Source organism: Centropristis striata, chromosome 17, assembly GCF_030273125.1.
Source record: "Centropristis striata isolate RG_2023a ecotype Rhode Island chromosome 17, C.striata_1.0, whole genome shotgun sequence".
NCBI classification, from domain to species: domain Eukaryota; kingdom Metazoa; phylum Chordata; class Actinopteri; order Perciformes; family Serranidae; genus Centropristis; species Centropristis striata.
In genome coordinates this window covers 8374121-8379751 of record NC_081533.1, presented here as the reverse complement: position 1 = coordinate 8379751, position 5631 = coordinate 8374121, and the positions used below count along the sequence as shown (strand labels likewise).

General features: G+C 35.6%; 1 long non-coding RNA gene across 1 annotated transcript; it reads left to right on the top strand.

Moving 5' to 3' along the window:
• Positions 1-218: 218 nt before the first annotated feature.
• Positions 219-3445, top strand: LOC131989797 (uncharacterized). Its single transcript, XR_009395987.1, has 3 exons — positions 219-241; positions 1214-1461; positions 2754-3445. It is a non-coding gene; the product is annotated as an uncharacterized LOC131989797 (long non-coding RNA).
• Positions 3446-5631: the final 2186 nt, after the last annotated feature.

Here is a 5631-nt window from a genome sequence, read left to right as displayed (position 1 = left end):
GATTACTTGTGAAATTCAAGAGATTAGTTTTATTTTGAAAACCTAGTTTTATTTTGAAAACGTCCGGTTTTGTATTTCTTGTTGTCACTGTGCATTTCTTGATCTTTACCTTCTAACGGAAGTGGAACTCGGACTGAAAAACTGAGTTCGTCTGTAATTCCACAGGGGGCGCTGCAGGTGACTATAAAAGCAACTTTTCACAGAAGATCATTCTTTCATCCGAAGAACAGACGAACATTAAGTAAGTCAGTAAATGGATTTTTGCTGTCAGTGGTGTGTGTCTGGGGCTGTAGCTGTTTGAGAAGCGTTTTGCTTTTACAATATTGTGTTGTAATTGATGCTTTGTTAATAGAGAATTTCTGGCGGCCTTCAGAGCCGTTGTTGGCCTCGGCAAAATGGCGCGTCAATAAGAAATTGTAAAACGGGCAATATAGTTTTCAGTGGTGCAGTTCTTCAAACATGAGTTTGAGGCTGGCAGACATACTGCAGGCCTTACCGGACAGCCCGGTTATCAAAGGTTGTAACATGTGCTCTGACCGGTGTCAGAGCACATGTTTAGCATGTGTTGGCTGTTTAGCATGTGAAAGCACAGCAGATGTAAAATGTCAGTCGTGTTAATTAGCAGCTAGAAAAGTCATAAAAAAGGCATAAAGCCTTTGGGCTGCATTACAATCTGTGTATTATTCATTCTTTCCATTTTTCATTTGGCAATCAAAAATCAAATAATGAAAAATTGACTGGTTATTTCATTTTTTTTTTAAATTTTATTATAACACACAAAAAAAAGGAAAAAATGCTTGCTTTTTCATATTTCAATATTAGGCTCAGATCAAAAATACGAAATGGAAAAACAGGCACCAGGACTGAATTTGATTTTAATATTTAATTGGTCTGGTTTACGTGACCCAGAAGTTTGACTGCGGTCAAGCCGTCACTCACTTCTCCGTAGTCAAATCAGCCGACCAATTTTATATTAAAATCAAATTAATTCCTGGTGCCCGTTTTTCCATTTCGTATTTTTGACCTGAGCCTAATATTGAAATATGCTGGGGAAAGCATTTTTTGTGTTGTAATAAATAAAAAAAATAAAAAATAACCAGTCAATTTTTCATTAGTTGATTTTTGATTGCCAATTGAAAATGGAATGAACGAGTGATACACGGATTTATGTGAATATTGTATTTAAATTATTTTTTTTTTTTTTCTTTATCAGACAATGGCAAGCCTGATGGAGTTTGTGGCCTCCACAGAGCTGGAGGTGGAGGTCGTGAGGCAGCAGCTCCAGCTCCTGAGTGTTTCTAGTTGAAGATTGATGGATGGTTTTAAGGATAGATAGATGAATAGATAGAACCATATCTTAAACAAACCACAAGTGACCCGCATGGACCTGTACACCAGCAGCAGACCACAGGGAGATCCATGTTGAGGTCCTCCAGGCCCTCAGAGACTTCACAGAGAACAGTAAGTGCTTGTGTTGTGATTTGTACATTAAAATATACTCACAGTAATATTCCTTTGTGTTTTGAGGCTGGATAGAGCTCGAAACCGTTCCATGAATACAGTTTGTCAGTGAGTAATTTTAATGAGTGATCAAGGTTAATTAACCATTGGTCAGTTTTCCTCAGTGGCTGATATTCTTACTAAATGAATAATCAAATCAAAATCACTTTATTTATCCCTGAGGGGAAATTCAGTAGGACATGATACTAAAGCCATCCTCATTATTTCACTCAAGGACACATTAAACAAACAGCAATTGTTTGGGCTTCTGTAGACCTTCACTTTCAGCCTGCAGTTTTAACCTTTTGATGCACAACATATTGACCCCCCTTGTAATGCACAACATGGGTCAAAAATGACCCACATTCATTCCCCATGTTATTTAATATGTTTCTGTGCTCCATCTTTTCATATCAACTTATTTTATGATTGAATATTCCAAGTATTTTTTTTAAATATCTTGTTTTTGATAATGACAGATCATTATTTCCATTTTGCCTCTCTTACTTTATGAAGAAAAAAAGTTTTTGTATTATAGCTAACTACTTGGCTAAGTAGCTTGCTAAGCTTACTACTTGGCCAAGAAGTTAGCTAAGTAGTTAGCTTAGCAAGCTACTTAGCCAAGAAGTTAGCTAAGTAGTTAGCTTAGCAAGCTACTTAGCTAAATACTTAGCCACGAAGTTAGCTAAGTAGTTAGCTTAGCAAGCTACTTAGCTAAATACTTAGCCAAGAAGTTAGCTAAGTAGTTAGCTTAGCAAGTTGGCTAAGTAGTTAGCTTAGCAAGCTACTTAGCTAAATACTTAGCCAAGAAGTTAGCTAAGTAGTTAGCTTAGCAAGCTACTTAGCCAAGAAGTTAGCTAAGTAGTTAGCTTAGCAAGCTACTTAGCCAAGAAGTTAGCTAAGTAGTTAGCTTAGCCAGCTACTTAGCTAAAAACTGGATATGGGTCATTTTTGACCCATGTTGTGCATTAGAAGGGTAGTGACACAAAATGGGATTTTATTCAAAAGTGAATTAAGGAAAACATAAAATTATGATGTATGATGATCAAAAACAAACTTATTGAGGAAAACCTGGAATACTGAATGAAAATAATTAATTGCAAAGATATAGAACATAAAAACTGTATTGGGTCACTTTAGACCCATGTTGTGCATCTAAGGGTTAATGAATAAAATGAAGTATATAAATAAAATGTTTGCTATGGTTCCTAATCATCATAAGTCATCTGTATTTCTTCTTGATGTGTGTGCAGACAGAGGATGAGGAGGAGGCAGAGGAAGGTGAGATGGTGCAGGTTTGTTTTAATAAGTTGTAAATGTGTTTATCACTGTGTTCCTTTTTAATTATTGCTGTTAAAAAGCTGAATAAAACCATGTGCAGTTTTAATCGATACCATTTCATCACAATATTTATAATTTACACAACATTTAAAAAAGGCTTTAATACATAAATGCTTATCTTGGTTCCTTAAAATGACAGTAGAGGAATTTATGAGCACTGTTACTCATGATTAACCCTTGTGTACTCCAAAAAAAAAAAGTGTAACACCCCGTCCTCCTCAGGGGTCAAAAAGGACCCCATGACATCAGACTGGTTTTAAGACATATAGGGAAAAAAATATCAACAGCTATATTTTTTTCACCTTGAACTATAATTTAATTTTTTTTTCATTATAAATGGTCAATTTTAGTCAACTATACAAAATTAGGCCTCATATCAAGAGGGAAAAAAAGTAATGACATTTTCAATAGTTATAGTGAAATAATTTATTGATGGGAATGTACAGAGTAGGTTATGTCAACTTTTAGTGAAACTTATGTTCTGGAAGAATTGTTCATTTTTGGGTGTCAGCAAAAATGAAAAAAAAGTATAACACCCATCCTCCTCGGGTCAAAAAGGACCCCATGACATGGTTTTAGGACATGTAGAAAAAAATTATTACCAACTTTTAAGGCAACTCATGACCAACACATTGATATATAATTTTATTATTATTATTGGTCAGTTTTAGTCAAATTCTTTTGACCCCTGAGGAGCACAGGTGCGACAAAAATTTATAAAACACGTAAAAATGTATGAAAGTTGAAATATTATCTATAAAGAATGCAGAGGGGCACATATGCCGAAAATTTCCATAAATTCTATGAAAGTTAATCTTAATGGTATGTTGAAAATGACTTGGGGTCAGAAAGTAGGACACGAGGGTTAAGGGGACATACGGATGCAGCAGACACATATTTGTCAATTAAGTCTAAAGTTCTTAAAATATGTTTTCTGTTCAGTGACATTTGTAAAAACTGTACATTTTATTTATGCTTTATTAATCTATCATATGCATGTGGAGAAGAGAGGGTGGGAGAGAAAGAGGAACAAAGAATGAGAGCAATATCAGCATTAACACTGTGATGAAGCTGGTTGTCTGTTAATATGTTTGTGTTTTGGTTGATGTGCAGAGACGGCTGGCCTTCTGGTCGTGGAGCAGGAGGAGGGGAATGGAGAGCAGGAGGAGCAGCAGCAGGAGGAGGAAGAGTGGGAGCATGAGCAGCCAATGTTCCTTTCATTTTTATTTAATTAAAAATAATGGTGAACGCCACAAAAAGGCACTGTTTATCAGAGCTGGAGGTGGAGGCCGTGAGGCAGCAGCTCCAGCTCCTGAGTGTTTCTAGTTGAAGATGGCTGGATGGTTTTAAGTATAGATAGATGAATAGATAGAACCATATCTTAAACAAACCGCATGGACCTGTACACCAGGAGCAGGCCACAGGGAGATCATGCCCCAAAATATCAGGTTTTTGCAGCTGGAGGCTGCAAAGATGAATAAAATGTCCCTGGAGGAAGAAGTCGAGCTCCTCCAGGCCCTCAGAGACTTCACAGAGAACGCTATCATGAAGTTGGTTCTCTGTTAATATGTTTGTATTTTGGTTCACCTGTGTGCAGAGATGGCTGGCCTTCCAGGCATGGAGGAGGAGGAGGAGGAGGAGGAGGAAGAGCATGAGCTGCCAATGCTTTTCATTTTTATTAGAGCCTGAGAGGATTCTTTTCCTTTATTTCATCACTTTGAGTAGTGTTAACTGTTTTCCTCCAAAGAGTTAGTTCAGATAAAGCATCTATGACTCCTTTTCATTAAACTTTTTTTTTAATGATTATTTTTGTTTGTCTTATTTTTTTTTAATGTAGTAATAATAAAGTCCAGTATTAATACCAGCAGTTAATGTTTATTAACATTTCACTGATTTGAGAAAAATCAAATCATGCATTGCTATTCCAACCAATCTGTTGCATCTTCTGAGCATTTCTAAACCCTTTCAAGCAAAGTGTTATTTTGTTTAATGTGAAATAACCCTCATTTACTAACACAGTACTAGTATATACACTGTAAAACTTTTTACTGTAAAATTACAGTAAATTACTGGCAGCAGTTTCGCCAGTAATTTACTGTAAAACTTACAGTAACTCTACTGTTTTATAGAAATACAGGTCCGTTTACTGACAAACTGTCTCGTAACGCAGAAAAAAAATAGCATGACATTTAAATGTTTAACTATAAATTATGTTACAACTAATCCATTTAAACTGTATATTAGGATTACTGAAAAAACATCACATTGTGATTATTTCAGCCCAGACAAAAAAGAAATAAAATAAAACTTGTCTTCTTTTCGAAAATAATGACTTAACTTTCCTGACATGCTCAGCTGAAAACAGTAAATTCCTGAAAAAAATATATAATTTTGATCGTTGGAATGCCTGAGCAATCATAATCCCACAATGCATTGTTTTCACAGCAATATACTGTACAATCATAATACAGCAGGTTACTGTTAGAATTTGACTGTAAATTTACAGCAAAGTCTTACAGTGTAGTCCAGCCCAACTCTGCATACTATCTTTGAGATTAAAATGCATTTCAAATGACACTTGTTGTTGACTTGTGTAAGGCAAGAGTTGCTTAACTATAGTTGTTTTTGATGCTGTAGTTAGTTGCTGAAGTGGATTTTATTGAGAAATGTTTGTTATTCGGTTTGCCTCGTTTATATAAAGGAGGGCTAACGAAACAATGGAAATATTTTAATATAAAGCAAACCAATACAACCTTAATCATCAGCAGTTTAGTCGGCACCTCACTGACT